This window comes from Pan troglodytes, chromosome 5 (assembly GCF_028858775.2).
Source record: "Pan troglodytes isolate AG18354 chromosome 5, NHGRI_mPanTro3-v2.0_pri, whole genome shotgun sequence".
NCBI classification, from domain to species: Eukaryota; Metazoa; Chordata; class Mammalia; order Primates; family Hominidae; genus Pan; species Pan troglodytes.
The window spans coordinates 20,598,856-20,617,833 of NC_072403.2; the positions used below are offsets into that span (position 1 = coordinate 20,598,856).

An 18,978-nucleotide genomic window follows, 5' to 3' on the forward strand; every position below is an offset into this window, starting at 1 on the left:
AGAATTTCTCTGATCTGTGTCACCTACACAGTCGTCAACTAATTTAAAAATCAGTTCTGATTTGAATGTGGCAAATGGACTCTTCAGGTAACCTAGTTACTAAGAATGTAAGATGGAAAAAGTGGTAACCGAACATGCCAAGCCCCCTCCATCATATAGACACACACATCTCATTGAGAGTATACAATGTAGTTTTACTCCCCCTCCAAAAAAAAACTGGTCCCAAGTTCTGCTGACGTAACATGCCCAGGCCCTGCCTCTGTTTTTGCTGTGGTGGCTTTGCTACCTCCTCGCTTTAAACTGCCATGATACAGGCCTGAAAACTCCCTTTTGCCTTTAAAACATAATGCACTATGATATTAAAGATGGTGGAATTGAGGACGGGTTTTTCTCCTTTATGCTTTGCTGTGGTATCTAAATGTTCTATGATTAAGGTGTGTTTTATAGTCACCAAAAAAATGCATGATGTAAAAGGAGAAAAGAATGTTAGTTTCATAAAATCCCTCAAGAGCGACTTTGGCAGCTTTATCTGATTTTTGAGGAAGTAGTGCTCTGGTCTTGAAAATTAGCCTGGGTCACAAAGCAAGGAGACTGTGACATTTTCTGAAATTGGATCCCATACTGCTGGTTTCTGTCTGACCTTAGGAAAAAAGCAGGAAGTAAAAAAGAAGTTTATCCTTGGAAAATTCATTCTCTCCTTGCCATGTCCTTAACCCTCTTCCTATAACCTTGCCACCACCCTTGGAGTTCCCATCACTTTTCCTGTTTTGCTTTTTTTCCTTATCATTACTTAAAATATACCCTGAGGATAGGGTGTAGTATCAGTCATCTACACCTTAGTATAAATTAAATTAATCAACATTACTTTAATCCCAATGTTATAAGTTCCTATTTGTAATTTAATTCAAAATCCGATTGTATGATAAAATGTACCGGCTAATGAATAAAGGAGCTGATGTCTGTCATCTCTAGATCAGACATCTAGGCTACTGGCTTCTCTGTTTTGGGAAAGGTAGTCCCTGGAACAAATCACACAGTGCTGTGATAAATTTTTCCACATTAGCTATAGAATATCACCATTTAGTACCTCTATCCCTTTAGAAGGAACTCACTTTCCAGAGACACAGTTAAATGTAAAAATGGTTGCAGATAACGTGCAGTCTACAAAAATATTCATAAGCCCCACGGCATTTGAAAAACAGTATTCTTTATTTCTACTTGGGAAACTGTATTTGCTACACATAGACATTGAGTATATATGTTGAGTGCGTGATAAATCAAAATGTATAAATGATTTTGAGTGCTAGATTTTGGAAACAGAGGAGAAAACTATATTCCAGAGAAGTTAAATAACTTGCTGCAGGTCATTCACCAGTCAATAAACTAGGGCTCGAACCAGAAAGAATGGTTTCTGATTCCTAGACTGGGCTCTTTTTGTTTCAATGTCTTATCTCCCAAGCCACCTAATTCAAGTTCTGGAAAGATCTGATTACCTCAAGCCTTGGAATGATCCTCCAATGCTTCCTTTTTGGGAATTCTTGGCAAGTAGGCTGAGAAATGAGGCAGACTCAGCGAACACCGTGTTTCTGACCCTCCTGAGCCTTCTCTGTTTATTAGACCATGCTCTGCAGATAAAAGGGCAACAAAAGACAGGAAAACTTAGGAAGAGACAATCACTTGTCGTTGCTGCCTTTTCTATCCTTCTGATCCATATCACACTCAGTGTGGTCAATCCCTGGTCACCCACATGCTGTCCAGGACCTAGAGAGAGGCAGGACTTCCAAGGAGCTTCCTCACGAAGCACCCCTTAGTCAGAGTCTTGCAGCTGGGAGTTCACCACCCCAACCAGAGGAGTGAAGCAGTGGTGATCTTCTCTTATCCAGAGGTGGAGTGCAACAGTTAGTTGACTCTGTACCCATGGTCAGTCCTGGGGTCACCTTCTAGGTGTCCAGGCCCACCTAGACAGCATCTAGGCCCCCCAGTCCTTGTGTACCCTGTAAATTTTCCAGCACAAACCTTCCTGCTGTCACCTGAATCCAAAAGGAGATCTTGACCATGACTAGTCAATGTGCACTCCAGAAAGAATCTCAGTACTTGTCATTTATAGATTTGTTCACTCAGCTAAAATATGGCAAGTGGTTCCCATACACAAGGCACTGGGCCAGGTTCCCACTGCATAAAGAAGCCAATCACACAGCTCCTGCCCTCAACAAGCTGATGGGAAATCAGAAAGACAGACAAATGACAGAAAGCCAGGTTAATTTATACCCAGATAGACAAACTCCTCTTTATTCTTTATGACTCAGATCAATTATCATCTCCTTCAAAAGGTTTCCTGGCCATCTACAGGCAGTTACATGGTGATCCTTCTGTGCTCTGATGATATTTGGTTTGTTCCTCAACAATAGCATTTCTCGTGTTGTTAAAATTACTTCTGTGCTCATGTGTGTCATTCTTTAAATTGTATGAAAAAGGGAGAGGGTGGAGGGAGGAAAGGCAGAAGCTATTATTCAACATCTCCAGACACCCAGAGTATCTGGGACTTTTAAGACAAGTGAATGAATGGATGAATGGGTAAATGAATGAATGAATTTTCAAGCTCTTTTGTCCTCTACATAGATTTCCTTGACCCAAATATGTATCCACCAGTCCAAACAGGAGGTAAATATCCTCATGGCTTCGGAATATGTGAACTGTGGTTGTTTCCTGCTCATTACCCAAACTCACAGAATTTGGAGCAATGAAAGCCTCATCTCACTTGGCCAAAAGCAATATTTTCTTGTCTTTGCTTTTGTTTTTCCAGGAGTGTAATGAAAGTGCATGTGCATGTGGGTGTGTATTTGTCCTGCACATAATTCGGCAGTGTCTTCAATAACAGGTGTCCCTCCAATAGGGCTCAGTGGTGATGGAGGGCATGGAGGGGGAAACCAGGGAGATAGGGAGAAGAAGCCTGCCAAAACCGATCACCAAATCAATTCAACCAATTCATTAAATCTGAACGCACACTCAGCCACAGGAGGAGAAATTGGACCAACACCCCAGCATCAGGGTGGTTACAGCGTCTGTTAAATGGCCTGTTAATGTGATAGTTGAGACTTTTCCACAGAAATTACACTGGCTACAGTCACAGCATGGCACACCTGGCTCCAAATCACCTCCTACCAGGCAGTGTCACACTGCAGGCCAGGGAGATAGGGATTTTCAGGCTACCTGGCCTGGCCTCCTGCCATCATTTTGAGCTTTCTCTGTTTTGTAGCCTATTTCTTTTAAGAGAATGCCAGTCATCTCCATTATAATGTGCATAGTGCCATAATTTTTGTTTGTTCTTACAAGTGGAATAAAGATGTTTTACCCCAGAAATAAGAACAGTTTAAAAACAGTTTGTTACAACTCTTTTGATGAAGTCAGTCAACAAGGCATGAATAATAAGGTCAGGTGGCACCCTTGTCCAAGAAAAGAAGGTGGTAAGCATTGAAGAGCAAAACACAAGGACCCTGAATAGATTCAAGACAGCCCTTTATCTTTGGTTTTCTGTATAGTCCAAAGTACAGGTGAGAGAAATCCATGCTCAATGAGTCATCAACACTTACTGACCACCAATGTAGCCAAAGACTGTCTAGCTGATTCAGGGCACCAAGAGGGAAGAGTTGATATGGGTGTCACGTACAAGTCACTTCTCACTTAAAGAGTAAGATCACACCTGTAATCCCAGCACTTTGGGAGGCTGAGGTGAGCAGATCACCTGAGGTCAGGAGTTTGAGACTAGCCTGGCCAACATGGCGAAACCCTGTCTCTACTAAAAATACAAAAATTTGCGCCCGGTGTGGTGGCAGGTGCCTGTAGTCCCAGCTACTCGGGAGGCCGAGGCAGAGGAATCACTTTAACCCGGGAGGTGGAGGCTGCAGTGAGTCAAGATTGTGCCACTGCACTCCAGTCTGGGTGACAGAGCAAGACTCTGTCTCAAAAAATTTGTCTCAAAATTTGTCTCAAAAAATTAAAAATAAAAGGATAGGTAGAGCTAAACAAATTAAATGTCATGATACAGATAACTGGCAGAAATAAGACTTGGTGTATTACTTAGCAAAAATCCTTAAGATCCTTTTACAGTGCTCGCTTTGGCAGCATATGTACTAAAATTGGAATGAAACAGAGATTAGCATAGGGCCTGCACATGGATGACATGCAAATTCATGAAGGATTCTATGTTTTTTTAAAAAATCCTTTTAAATCCCTCACCCATTCATTTAACATTCATCCACTGAATGTTCTCATTGTGTCATGTTATGATCATGTAGTCCTTTTCCTAAGAACATACTCTGTATGACTATATTATATTTTTGGCAAAAAGATGAATCAACCCTTATCCATTTATCATTCAACATTCATTCATTGACTTCCCACCTCAAGCCATGCTATAATCATGTAGTCCTTTCTTAGGAATATACTTTTCCTATATATCATATGATATTTTATTTTGTTTTGCTTTTGGTGGTGGGGAGGATGGTGTATATCAGAAAACTTTTCATATTGGTTTGAGTGACTTAGCAAGAAGACACTTCCACGGCTGAATCCATTTCATTCAATAGCCAGGCAGTGATTGTAGACTCTTAGGGTTATAGACACCTTGGAAGTGATCTCCCCAAGCTCCTTGCAGGAAAGACGAAGTTATGGGCCTGACGTGGTGGCTCACACCTGTAATCCCAGCACTTTGGGAGGCCAAGGTGGGGGGATCATGAGGTCAGGAGATCGAGACCATCCTGGCTAACACGGTGAAACCCCATCTCTACTAAAAATACAAAAAATTAGCCTGGTGCGGTGGCACACCCCTGTACTCCCAGCTACTTGGGAGGCTGAGGCAGGAGAATCACTTGAACCTGGGAGGCAGAGGTTGCAGTGAGCCGAGATAGCGCCACTGCACTCCAGCCTGGGTGACATAGTAAGACTCTGTCTCAAAAAAAAAAAAAAAAAAAAAGAAGTTACGTTACTCCTGCAAAGTAATCCAGCTGCTACATCATGGAGCTGGAGCAATAGCCCAGGTCTCCTGGCAGTGGATTCAGTGTACGTTCCGCTCCTTCACACTGCTGGGAATTCCAGTGTCTTGCATTTATCTTCTCATAACAACACACAGTCTGCTCTCTCCAACTTGGCCCTGGTGCTGAGGACGTCTCTGACATCCCTGCCACTCTCATCTCTGAAGGAGGATGCTTGGCTCCTCACAGTGCTATCAGCTCCCCCGCCCCATCTGTGTGCATGAGGACTGAGTCCCTGTGAGGCAGAGGGTCCTCAGGCTGGAGCAGCACAGGACACGCCAGGAACAGATGGGCCAAACTGGTCTTTTTTTTCTTTTTTTCTTTTTTTTTTGAGACAGAGTCTTCCTCTGTCACCAGGCTGGAGTGCAGTGGCATGATCTTGGCTCACTGTAACCTCTGCCTCCTGGGTTCAAGCCATTCTCCTGGCTCAACCTCCCAAGTAGCTGAGATTACAGGTGCCCACCACCACGCCCAGCTAATTGTTGTATTTTTAGTAGAGATGGGGTTTCGCCAGGATGGTCTTGATCTCCTGACCTCGTGATCAGCCCTCCTCGGCCTCCCAAAGTGCTGGGATTACAGGCATGAGCCACTGCGCCCAGCCCCCAAACTGACTTATTTTCATTGCTTACTTGGGAGTAAAATCCTTCCATGCCTGGATCCTTTTCTTTTAGCCCCTGATACTGGCAAAATAGTTTCTCAAAGGCCTGGCTTGAGAAATGGCCATCCTCCCGCTACCCAAACCCCATTTTTCTCCAAGGTGCTTCTCTCTCCCCATTGGCAAAGCCTTCAAGTATTTTTCTGGTCAACTCAACTGCATACTGCAGTGCGTGCTCCAGATCTAAATCATGCATGCAGTCTGGTGAATTATAAGCTCCTGTTACTCCATTTCTTCAGCCTAGGTTGAAACTTCTTTCAGCTCTTCAAGGCTCCTGGAACTCAAGATCCACCCCTTCTGGCCTCTTTTAACAATTCAGTCCATGTTACCTGTGCTCTGCCAACCAGAGTCCTTCAACTAGCCTTTTTCTTGGTCTCTTCTTTTCAATGCCATGAGCCAAGCTCTGTGTGTTAGTTTTAATGGCTGTTCTCAAGGGCAAGTCACCCCCTGTACTAGTTTCCTGTAGCTACTATAATAAACTACCATAAATGTGGGGGCTTAAAAACAATAGAAATGTGCTCCTTCACAGTTCTGGAGGTCCAAAGTCTGAAATCAAGGTGTTGGCAGGACCATGCTCCCTTGGAAGACCCTGGGGAGAGTTCTTCCTGCCTCTTCAAGCTTCTGGTGGCCCCAGGTGTTCCTTGGCTTGTGGCTGCACCATTCCAATTGCTGCTTCCATCTTCACGTGGTCCTCTCCTCTTCTGAGTGTTCTCCTCTTCTGTCTCTTTAAGGACAGTTGTCATTGGATTCAGAGCCCATCCAGATAATCCAGAGTAAACTCATCTTGAGGTCCTTAACTTGGTTATCTCTACAAAGACCCACTTCCCAAATAAGGCCACACTCACAGATTCTGGGGGTAAAGATCTGGACATGTCTTTTGCGGGTAGCCACCATTCAGTTCACTATGCTCTCTTCTAGTAATGCTGTTCACCCCTATACAGAAGTTGAATTATTGTAGTTTGGATATTGGATGCTGGATATTTGGTTGGCATCGGAGGTACAAGATGAATGAGGCATGCTTCCCACCCTACAGAAGTTCTTCATCAGGTAAATCAGACACAAGTGCAAATAGGTCATTATACTACAACATAACAGATGCTATTTTTGTATAGGAAAAGTCCCATCACTCATGAATTCTATGGCCCATTTCCCTGAGAATTCTCATATTCCAAGCAGTGTCACCTTCCTTTTTGTTCATATGTCACTGAATCTGCTTAATCAGAAAAATGAATACTGGTGGGGAAAGGGGGGTGGGAAGGGGGACAAGGGAGATTTATTCCCTGGAGAAGTCTCTGTAGGCAACATATGTCTGTCTGAATATTAGGAATAAGAGTAGACATTTGACAAAAACACTACACTGGGGGTATAATGCTTCTGAGGTCTGAGCAGAGAGCATCTCAGAGTCAGAAACAGCTCACACATGGACAGAAGTGATGGCTCCCTGAAAAGGCCTCCATGGATTTGCGCACAAATCGACCACTTGGATGGACGCCAAGAAGCAGCCTCACTCCTTCACTCTTGAGTTGTTTAAGCATTTTAATACTTTACTCATGTGGGGCTGTATCTGAGACCTGTGTGAAACCTTGCATGTTTAGTACTCCAGATAGGAGATGGGTTGGTTTAAAGACAGGGAAACAAGGCCAGCACTTCACTTCAAGACCAGTCATCCTAGCATCCTTACCCAAATGTTCTATGTAGCGAGGAGGGTGGGGTTGTGTAGGACGCTATTCAGGATGATAAGGATACTGGGTGGAGAGAAATCAAACAATACTTTGTGCAGTGATTCTATAAGATTCCTATCTCACAACAGAGATTCCTTTCTGAGGCTAAAGTCTTCCATAATCTAGGGGGCAAACTGTGGATAATGTTCGGCCTTGAAAGCTGGTGCCTACAGGCATCAGGGAGCTGGGTAAGAAGACAATGTGCAAATTGGCTGGAATAGTGAGATTCAAAAATAGAACTCAATGTTGTTTACTACAGTGAGTCCTACACTCTACTTTTTAAAAACATACATGGTATCTTGTAGTAAAATGAATTTTCTTATGATTATTTTCATAGTTGAGAGTCACTGAATAAGATTTAGATGAACCATCTGAAATGAGCCTTTATCTTGTGTCCTGCTATTATCTTTCAAAAAAGGATTGCATCCTGGAAGAGAGTTTCAAAACAGTTAGCAAGAACCCATCAAAGAAAGTTCAAAGCACAGCTACAAAATTGTCTAGAAAGCCAGGCTTTGGTGACTCTGCCCAGTAAAGAACTTTTTCTGCATGAGATGCATGGCAGTTGAAAAATACCATGTTGCCAATTCTAATCTCCGCTCTTCAAAATGACTTCTGTTAAGTTCTGAGTATAACATTTTGACAAATAAGAACAATAATAATTGTTATACCGTCCCCAGTACTATAAAGGATAATACCTCCATCTACCTGATTTTACTGCCGAAAAATATTATGAAGGGAGTGAGGAGTTGACCTAGCCAACTGCTAGGTTCTCTCAGCCTACACTTTAGCCAAAAGACGGCAATTTGTGCTGACCCTATCTAGTCCTTGAAGTTCAGGGTGACTCCAGTGAGACATGGCATTACATTATAGAAGTGAGTCTACCACACACACAAAAAAAGCTTCTGATTCATTTATGCTTCCTAATTCAGTCTATTAGAAAAATCAAGAAACTCTATCCTTCAAAAAATAGAGAGAAATGCACGGGTAAATTCTGTCTACAGATCTCATTTAAGAAGTCAGTGTTATGATGCACTGTTAAGCATATACAGTCCCCTTGGTTCTTCCAGGATTGATTTTTTCACAACGTTTTAATAACAAACATTTCATGAGGGCCTACTATGTGCCAGGCATTGTGCTAAGGATTAGAGATGGGGAATGTAGAATACTGAATAAATTAGAATATAATGTGATAATCGATATTACAGGAGAACATTCAAAGTATTGTCAGAGAAATATCTAGTAAGATGTTCCTTAAATTTATAAGACAGAGAAATAAAATAGAAATAAAGATTAAAATATAAGCACTCTAAGCTGTTGACTGAAGGAGCCGGATCTCTTGGTCCAGACATTCTAAACGTCTGTGAAAAGTTTCTTCCCTTTTGTTCCTGATTAGAGGGAGCTCTTTTTAGTTTCCATAGCTTCTAAAGTCATCTCCTATCGCCCAGCTCTTAAATGGCAAACTGTTTAAATTTAGCAGTCTTTATGTGCAGGAAAAGCCAATATAATCCAAACCTCCTGTTTAAAATTCCTGGAAAGTAAAAGCCAAATCTTTCCCACCTCGCAGTCTGAACCGATCACATTCTGTATCCATACCCGTATCAGATGATTGTTCAGAAGAATACCAATTAGAGCCCCTTAGAGGTTGCATGTCCACCCCTTCCACTGATGGACAACTCCTTCGACAATACCCCTGGGGGATGATCTGCCGCATCTATTTTCCCACTTGCAATGGAGTGCTCAGGGCTTTATGTGGCAGCCTGCTTCATCGTTGGCCAGCCCTAGTGATTAAAATCTTCTTTATGACATCAAACCAGACTTTCCTTCCTGAGAACTCCCACCCATTGGCACTATAGCTCTTCTCTATAGCAGACTAAAAGAAACCACTGGAAGGAAAATTTAAGGGTGTCTTATTCAGTCAACAACTAACAATTGCAACTAGAAGACATTTCAAAAATGAATTCAAGGAAAGATCAAATAGACTATAAAGAAGAGGGAGAATAAAATGAAGTGGCTTCCTAACCAATGCTTCTCAATCTTGCATTCAGGACATAGCAAACACAGGGGGGAAAATATCTGTAAGACACACTGATGAAAATGTGGAGGATGTGTACAGCCAGAAAGGACCAGCCTGGGGCCTGTGACCAGCCTACATGTCCCTGCTGCTCTAAGCTGAGCCAACTGTGTCCTCTCCACCATCCAGGCCTGCCCCAGGAAAAGGGTTCCAAATTTCAGTTACACCAGTGCAGCTGCCCTGCCCTGAGCGAGATATGGGCACGGCAAGAACAAACTGCAAGAAGGCCCCACTGGTCAGTCCATTTTCACCTTATGTAGCAGGTTGAATGGAGGCCTCCCAAAGATATGTCCACATCCCCAAACCCTGAATCTAACTTTATTTGGAGAAAGGATCTTTGCAAATATAATTAAGAATGTGGACACGAGATCATCCTCAATTATACAGGTAAACCCTAAATCCAAAGACAAGCGTCCTTATCAAAGACCCAAAGAGGAGAGACTGACGGAGAGAAGAAGGCCATGTGAGGACAGAAGCACAGATGGGAGTGGGGCAGCCATGAGCCAAGGAACATTGGGAGCCTCCAGAAGCTGGAAGAAGCAAGGAAGGATTCTCCCCTGGAAACCTCTGAGGGAGCGCCAGGTCCTGCTAAAATCTTGATTGCAGATCTCTGCCCTCCAGAACTGTGAGAGAATACATTTCTTTTGTTTTAAGCCACCTAGTTTGTGTTGATTTGTTACAAAAGCTCTACAAGACAAATATACCTTAACTTGTTTTCAAGGACAAATTACATCCTTATGATCCAGAGAGCCAAATCATACCATTATCAAACTTTCTCACAGGTTTCTTTTATTTTCTCATGGGTCATACCTCTGATTAATCAATTGGTCAACAACCATGCTTAAAACCTACCAAACTGGTCTAGCAAGGAAAAGAAAATGGAACCAGAAAAGATCTCTAAACATGTCCTTAAGGTTTTCACTAGAATACATTATTAACATACAAGTAATACATCTTTGGGGTTGTCTGTCCTCAACAATTTAATCTCCTTTCTCTGAAAATCATACCCCACCGTCGTAGGATTGAGCCCTAAGACATGTTTGAACACTTGACCCCCTCCTCACTCCCCACTAGACTGGTTATAATTGAATTGATCAGGGGTGCACCTTGACCCAAGCTGGACCAATTACATTTTCTCTCCTGGAAATTGGAATGAAGGTAGTTAGGCTAATGGGGCTGGTTGGGTGCTAGAGGACAAGTGAACTCGGCAGCTTAAAGGAGGCCATCTCCTGCATTTTTACAGATGCAGAAAATCACTCTGGAGAGAGAAGAATAGGAGAAATGCCAGAGAAAAACAAAGATCAGAGACAAAAAGAAGGTCCTCTCTGGGTCCCTCATTACTCCCCAAGCCCTCATTATAGTCTCTCAAAAAGCCCTATAGCACTAAGATTCTGTGCCACACACCAATGTCCTTCCTGCCCCTTCTGTTTGAGTGACAGGTATATCTATTTATCTGTCTTCATATCTCTAAAGATAGCTATGTATCTACACTTATATGTAATACATATGACATTTCTTAACCAGGCACAAAATAATTTTGAATCTAAACACTTAAGGAACTTTTAAGCCTTGTATCCTTGTTTCAAATAAATTGTTAATTTTATTCCACCCATTATCCATTAAATTAGAAATTAATAGGTGTTTATTGCATGCATACTAAGGATGATTCTGAAGAATTTTTTGAAAGTCCTTTCTTCCCCTTGAAGTCTTTATATTCTAATTAAGATAAAATACACACGGTGACCTAGTGCTCCATATCTCACCTTGTCATAATTACTAGTAGTTTTCAACCTTTGTACACTGAACATTTCTGTATACTCCATCCATTCACACATTGTACATTGACACCTCTCAACCAGTTCTTGTATGCCAAATTCAAATCTGTATAAATCAGCTGGAAAATGAACATTCGGAGCTATTGCATGATGGTGCTGTCAGCCAACAGTTGAGTTCGGGTGATGTTGCCATTTTTGTCTGAACAGCAATGTTTCTGCAATTATTTGAAAATTTTTATTGCGTTTTCCCCCTATGGTTTTATAAAAATAAGTGGAGAAATGAAAAAGCTCTGAAATTTAATTCTTATGAACTTAACACCAACAAGATAAGCTGAAAGTTGAGCAATCTAATGTGGATTTAAAGCTGCGAAGGAAAATAACAAAACTAAGAAACTTTTATGAGATGCTGTAACTATTCCTTGATAGACTGGATCTGAAAGCAGAGGTATGATTAGGGATTTGATCTTTTTTATAGCCTTTTAGGAAGGGAATTCCTTCCTCTTCTATTGTTCTGCTTTCACACATTCCTTCGAGCTGGAAGTTTTCAGGAAGTCTTTGCCTATTAAGGTAGTGACCTGCCATGGTCAGTACAGGTGTGGGTCGGATCTTGACACAGTCTTCCACTCCTATGTATTTCTGAAGCTTCAGGATAAGGTCAGGAAGGCACTTTCCTTGGGCTAACTCTCCTACCCCCGAATTTTATAATTCATTCATCATGTCTTCCTGCTGTAGTTCTACAATTAGCGCTTTGGTCTAGTCCAGTGGTTCTTAATCAGGAACACTTTTGCCCCAAGGAGACATCTGGCAATGTCTGGAGGCATTTTTGATGGTCACAAATAGCAGGGGTTATTCCTGGGGGTTAGCAGGCATCAGCTAGGGATGCAGCCCCCCACCACAGTGAATTATCTGGCCCAAAATGTCACTAGTGCTGCCACAGTTGAAAAAACAAACAAACAAACAAACAAAAGAAACCACCAGCTCCTAAACTCTGCTTTTAATTTCTATTTTAAAATTCCTTGACTCCAACTGACTCACATCTCTCTGGATCATGGGTTGTATTAGTCTATTGCATCGCTATAAAGATACACCTGAGGCTGGGCATTTTATAAATAAAAGAGGTTTCATTGGCTCATGTTCTGCAGGCTGTACAGGAAGCATGGTGCAGGCATGTGCTCCTGGTGAGGGCCTCAGGAAGCTTCCAGTCATAGCAGAAGGTGAAGAGAGAGCCGGTGCATCACATGGCAAGAGCAGGAGCAAGAGAGACCAAGGGGTAGGGTGTGCCACATTCTTTTAAACAACCAGATCCTACCCACACCCTACTCTTGAACTCAGAGTGAGAGCTCACCCATTTTTGGGAGGACAGCACCAAGACATTCATGAGGGATCTGCCCCCCATGACCCAAACACCTCCCACCAGACCCCACCTCCAACATCAGGAGTCACATTTCAACATGAAATTTGGAGGGGACAAACATCCAAACCCTATCATAGATTTTCCTAATTGGGGTGGTGTAAGTGACTATGCACATAGAAATGGAGATGAAATCAGAAAGAAACTGAGTAACAGTCGTTATTTGCTGAGTATTTACTTCAAGCCAGCCAAGCACATTACCATAGGTAATCCTCCTAACAGCCCTAAGAGGTAGGTCTACTGTCATCCTCATATTACAGATGGGAGAGCCAAGGCTAAGAAGGTTAAATAACATGTACAAAGTCACAGAGGTCTTTAGGGACTGAGCCAGGATTGGAAATCAGGCAGTCTGACTCAAGAGCCGGAAGAACAGACTAGGTAGATGAATGAAAAGCCAGAAAAACAGATAAGGTTGCAACACAAAACATAAAAGAAAGGAGAAAAGGAGAACTAGGTAGAGACACACATGGAGCAGGTCCCGTGGGTCAGGAATACAGTTCACACTGGATTCCTCAGGGTTCTTTATGCCAACGCAGTTGAGAAATAGCAGTTCCGAGCACTGAGACTCGAACCTCAAACCTTGGTTCCCGCTGCAGCCCTGCTGTTTTAACGCTGTCCCACCGTGGCTTTATCATTGCATGTAGAGAGACTTTTCCCCCCGCTCAGACTCATTAAATTCTGTTAACCAGAACTTGTTTCATGCAAAAGCTGCAGAACTGTGAAGAGGAGCTGAAAGCATGTGGTATGTTTAAATATGCTAGAACAATATGCTGACCAGCGAGGTTTGTTTATTAAAATTCTTATGTGGGGTGAAGCTCAAATGAGCTTATGTCAGCTAGTTCATGGAGAGGCCCTGTTTTCAAGATTAGGCTGCTGTTTGTCTTCTTTACGGAGCTGACAGAGGACATTCTGGAGAATATAATACATTATGCCAAAAACATCTGTATTATAGAAAATCAACAATGAAGAGCAACAGCTCCAAATGGAGCTAGTACTTTGAAAGGCATTTATCTGTCAAGAGATTAAACTGCTATTTTCATCTACGGAGGAAACTAGAGGAAGTGTAAACCAGTTTAAGAACAGCAGAAACTAGCCTACTTTTTTCTGCCAAGTTATTTTTGCACATTCAGGAAGACACAGGATGGGTTTTTGTTTTGTTTTTAATCAATTTGAAGAAAATACTTAGAGAGCTATCTTTTCTCAAATCAGAGTACTCAAAGCTGACTGTTTTCCTTATTCTTTTCCCCATAGAATATATGCCTCTGAATGACACCCAATGGATGAAAGGGGTTTGCTTCTCATAAGGAAGTGGCCTCTTACTGTCCTATTTTAAAACCCCAGAGTGTCACAGGCTTACTCAGATGAGACAGGTCGCTGGCAAACAAATGATATTTGTCACCAATTCCTGCATCAGGGTAATGAGAATAATAAGTGCCTAACATATATTAAGCATTTTCTATCACTAGGTGTTTTATTATACATTCATTATTTCATTTAATCCTCACATCTCTATGAGTTGGGCACCAAAATTATCTACTTTTTAAAAAATGTTATTAAAGTATACCACACATACAGAAAGTTACACATATTTTAAGTATGAAACTCAATGAATTTCACACACTGAACTGGCCCGAGTAACCATCACCCAGAACAAGACACAGAATACCTACCTCCAGGCCTCTCATGCCTCCATCCAGCCGCACCCCTCAGGGGCAAGCACTATCCCAACGTCTAATCACATAAAGTCGTTTCCCCAAACTTTCAACTTTAAATAAATGCCATTTTACAACTTCCCCTTTCATATCCAGCTTCCTTCACTCAACATTATGCTTGTAGATTCATCCATATTCTTGTGAGTAGTTGTATTGTGCTGTTGTATTGTGGATTGTGTGTAGTTATAGATTATTAATCCTTACAGTTGTAGAATATTCCATTACAGAAACACACAATTTATTTTTTCTATTTTATTGATGATGGGTTTGCGACCATTTGAAGGTTAAGGTTAAGGTTTAAGCTTAAGAATACTGAGACCCAAGATGTTAAAAATAACTTACAAACCTAGTAAATGGTGGATCCAGGATTACAACTGAAGTTGGCTTAACTCCAAAGCTCATGCTGTGAAGCACCATGCTGCACTGTCTTTCAGAAAAGCAAAGCTTGCAGGGACCTCTCCTTGATGGGTCGAAAGGTCTTTTGTACAAATAATTTGGGGGGCCCGTGGGAAGAAGATATTTGAATAACGTGCCACAAGTCCAAATCCACTACCTCTACAGAGCTCTTTGCCTTTGGGCATGTCTCTTTGTTTCTGATTCCCATCACTTTTTCTCTTTTCTTTTACTTTGATTGACTGTTCCAATAGCCCTATCAGCATTGTGGGACTTAACTGAGTAGCAGAGCCTGGAAACACCTCATTGCATCTGAAACCTAGAGAAGACGCTGGATGTAAGACACATACTTACAGCAACAGCCACTGACAAGGTGAGCACTCTGATGGATACCTGAGTGAAGAAGAGTATGGAGCGTGTCCAAATTCAGTGTACGTGTACATTCTAACTGGTGTGTTGGCTCACCTGTCTTCCTCTCTCTCATGTTTTTCCTACAAATAGTTGATTATGCTGATGCCAGATCATTCTGATGATAAGCATCTATTTGGCACATCCAGTAAACTGATCCACCATAAGGATAATTGTATTCGAATTAGCATTCATATTTTTTACATGCTTTTAGGAGGAAATGGAAAGGAAAGGAAGAAAAATGATACTTTCAAGGAATCACTTAGAGATAGAGGAAATATCAATATTTGAGCTCTTCTAATGGTTTGCTCTCTTCAAATGGATAGAAATCCAATGAAGAGGCTCTGCTCAGCTCAGTAAAGACAGAACACATCTTAGGCAACCTTTTCAGCCCAAGCTTTGGATTTTTCCAACCCTCACAATCAGAAGTGACTGTGGTTGGACTGAGGAGAGCAGGCTCAGAGAAACTCAGGCAAACCTCAAGGAACACTTTCAGCCCAGCTCTCACTCACTGCATCTCAGCCCAGCTCTCTGGTGTTTTCCTGCAGATGGGCACAGAATCATGTGCCTAGTAGGTTATCTGGCCAGTTGACAACTGATCATGCAGCAAATGCACGATTACTGTAGGCCAATGAACATTGCTTGCTAAGATGAGAGAAATCACTGGATCAGCTGAGGTCTGAGCCAGTGTGTCACTTCTATAAATACTGTTGCGGTTTCCAGGTACAGCACCAGAAGAAACCCATCTTTGCTTTACAGAGTCTCTAGATCCTTGTCTTCTCTTCTGTGTCCTCTGATGGAAGGAAGAGGCTGCCAGCACCAACTACCTTCAATTGCCAGGGCTGCTGTAACAAAGTACAATAGATGTGATGGCTTAAACAACAGAAATGTATTGTCTCACAGTTCTGAAGGCTGGAAGTCCAAGATCAAGGTTTAGGCACGGTGGCTTCCCTCTGGGGGCTGTGAGGGAAAAATGTATTCCAGGCCTCTCTTTGCGGCTTGCAGGCGGCCATCTTCATATTCGCATTGTGTTCTGTCTATGTGTGTTTCTCTCTGTCCAAACTTGCTTTTTTTTTTTCTAATAAGGGCACTAGTTATATTGGATTAGGGACCAGCTTCATGATCTCACTTTAACTTAATTGCCTTTGTAAAGAGCCTATCTCCAAATAAGGTCACACTCTGAGGTTCTGGAGGTTAGGACTTCAACATATGGATTGAGGAGAAACACAATTCCACCCGTCGCACTGACACTCACAAAAATGTATTCTCTTCTCCTCAACACACAGAGTTTAACCCTCCCCAGACTCTCTAGGGTCCACACTCTATAAGCTCTGGTCTCAAGTAAATAACCTTATCAAAAAGGAGGAGGTGTACTTGACATGGCCCCGCTGTTCCCATTGCTTTGTGGTCTTCTAGTATCTATCACCACAGAGAATGATGTTTGGGCTGCCAAGATCCCCTGAGGCCAAACGACTCAGAGGCAGTCCTGTAGCTTCCCCTTCACGTGCCTGGTGGCCTCATTCCAAGCCTCTCTCATCACAGATGCAGGTTCATCCCTCCTTCCTTTTGAGGATTGGACTCCAGCTCCCTTCTCCTCTTCCACTGCCCTGTGAGCAATCTTTTAAGATCTCACTCAATTCATGTCTTCTGTCACAAGTGCTTCTCACTCACATCTTCAGAACAGAACAGAACAGCATCTTGTTCCAGTTTGTTTTACGTGGTTTGATAAAGGAAGAAGGACAAGCATTTCCTCTTTCCATCTGTAATTTCTCCGTAGCTCGCCTAAGCTGCCACTGACAGCCCAGGTCAATGCCTTGGTTTCCTGGGGCTGCAAACTTCTCTTCCAGGAATCCTAGCTTGGATGCTGCTGCCAGGCAAGGAGAACTGGAATGGCTTGCTGGCATGAATCTTAACCCATCCCTGTTTTCTGGAGGGTACAAGAATCCAGGAGATTTCATCTGCAGCTAAATGAGAGGAGAATCAATACTTGATTTTTCACTTTCCTGCATATAAATCTCACTTAAAACATTCTGTTTTGTCTCTGGTCCTATTTTTCATGGAGTCTTTTTTTTTTCACTTTTAATTTCGAAAAGCTACTTCATCCCCCTCAGAATTTCATACAAATTCCTCCTGTTCAATTTAAAAGCAAAATCAAATTGCTGGAAGTCACTCACATAGGTAGAAAGGAAGAGATAACGCTTTTGAGAATGACTTGTAAAGGTATTTAAAAATATAACACTTGTCCTCATTTCTTTAAAAATGTGAAACTTGAGGATTTCTTCTGAGAATGTTGAGGCTGTGAATGGATGGGTGGATAGATGTGTTTCCATTAAGGGACTGGGAAACCATCTGCAATACCTGGCTTAGTCCTCCTAGGGGACAAATAACATTCTAGTAATAACTCAGGTGATTAGGGAAGCACATACATTCTTTCAAGATGAAAATTCACTCTTTACAGCACTATTTGCTAACAGATATAATTACTATCTGCAATTAACTGATGAAAAACTATGGGGAAGAAAGAGAATGGATGTGCAAGTGCCTAGTCCCACCCCAAGACATAACTCTCAATACATGTTTACATTATGCAAATCTTAATTGGTATTGAAAAGTCAAAGACAAAGGCGGAAACAAAACGCCTACTTCCTAATCCAGTGAAATTCATTTCATTAAGCAGCCTGGTTTTCCACATCAAAATATAAATGTGTCTTGCTCCAATTAGTAGATATCATGCAAAAAAAAAGAGTTCAAAATATTTGGATATATACTTTTGTAATTCCTTCATGCAATAAATATTTACTGAGCAGTTGTTATGTGCAGGCAACGGAAGTAAAAAGATGAATGAGCTCAGGATGCTAAGAAACTTGGAGTCTGATAAGAGATAAGGAAAAATTTTTAAAGGCAGTTATGGTATAGGAGCATGCAGGCAAGTCACCTAACCCAGTCTTGGAGGGTAGAAAAGGTTTGAAAGGAAGTGCTATTGAAGCTGAAGCCTGAAGCTAGTCAGACAGGTTGCAATAATCTAGAAGAGGAAAGAAAACAGCGAGAGCATAGGCAGGAGAAATAGAGGAAAGTCATCAAATTAGAGAGATTTAGGAGAGAAAATCGACAGAATTTTCTAATGGCTATTCCCTTGTGTGTTACAGATTATGATACAGAATAGAGAAGAGGAGCAAATGCAAAGATGATTCCTTTGACAAGATGAAAAACGTTACTCTAATACACCTGCTTTGTAAGTCTCTATTTTCACACATAGCAGGCTTGTTTACAGCTGGCTAAAGATCTGCTGCACAGCAGCACTGACCCGACTGCATTCTTTTTACACCAATAAATTTCCTCTGCTGCCTCATTCAGATAGCCTAGCTGCTGTTTAGAGTGAAATTCTTCCACCTTCAAGCAAGAATCAGAGGTTCTTTCAGGCTTCACACAATAATATGATGAAGAGGCACGCTGAAGGTGAACAAACGCTAATTTGTTTGCATGTGAATAAGGCATCATTTATGTAGCAACTTCTACAGATTGGGTACTGGAGATTTTTCCAAAACGAATAATGCTCCTGCTTTTGAGCTTACAATGTAGTAGGAAAGATAAACAGAGTGTGATAAGTGACATCATAAAGGCACAAACAAATTCCTGTGAGCACAAAGTGGAAAGCATGATGCATGAAGCCCTGAGCTGGAAAATAGCACTGAGGTGGTTTCATGAAAGAGGAAGCAGCAAGGCTGGGCCTTGAAGAACGTGAAGGAATCACCCAGCTAGAGAGGGCAGGAGGGTGTTCCACGAAGTACAAACATCATGAACA

General features: G+C 41.9%; 1 long non-coding RNA gene and 1 other non-coding gene across 3 annotated transcripts in view; one reads left to right on the forward strand and one right to left on the reverse strand.

The window, feature by feature from the left end:
- The window catches only part of LOC107975069 (uncharacterized), a 417,195-nt gene that overhangs the window by 198,030 nt on the left and 200,187 nt on the right, over window positions 1–18,978 (reverse strand). For both annotated transcript variants that reach the window (XR_001718278.3, XR_010157568.1), the window contains exon 5: window positions 1,494–1,625. This is a non-coding gene — a long non-coding RNA (uncharacterized LOC107975069). The remainder of the gene's footprint in view (window positions 1–1,493; window positions 1,626–18,978) is intronic.
- LOC112209607 (U6 spliceosomal RNA) lies at window positions 4,107–4,210 on the forward strand. The gene has a single exon (XR_002944441.2). It is a non-coding gene; the product is annotated as a U6 spliceosomal RNA (small nuclear RNA).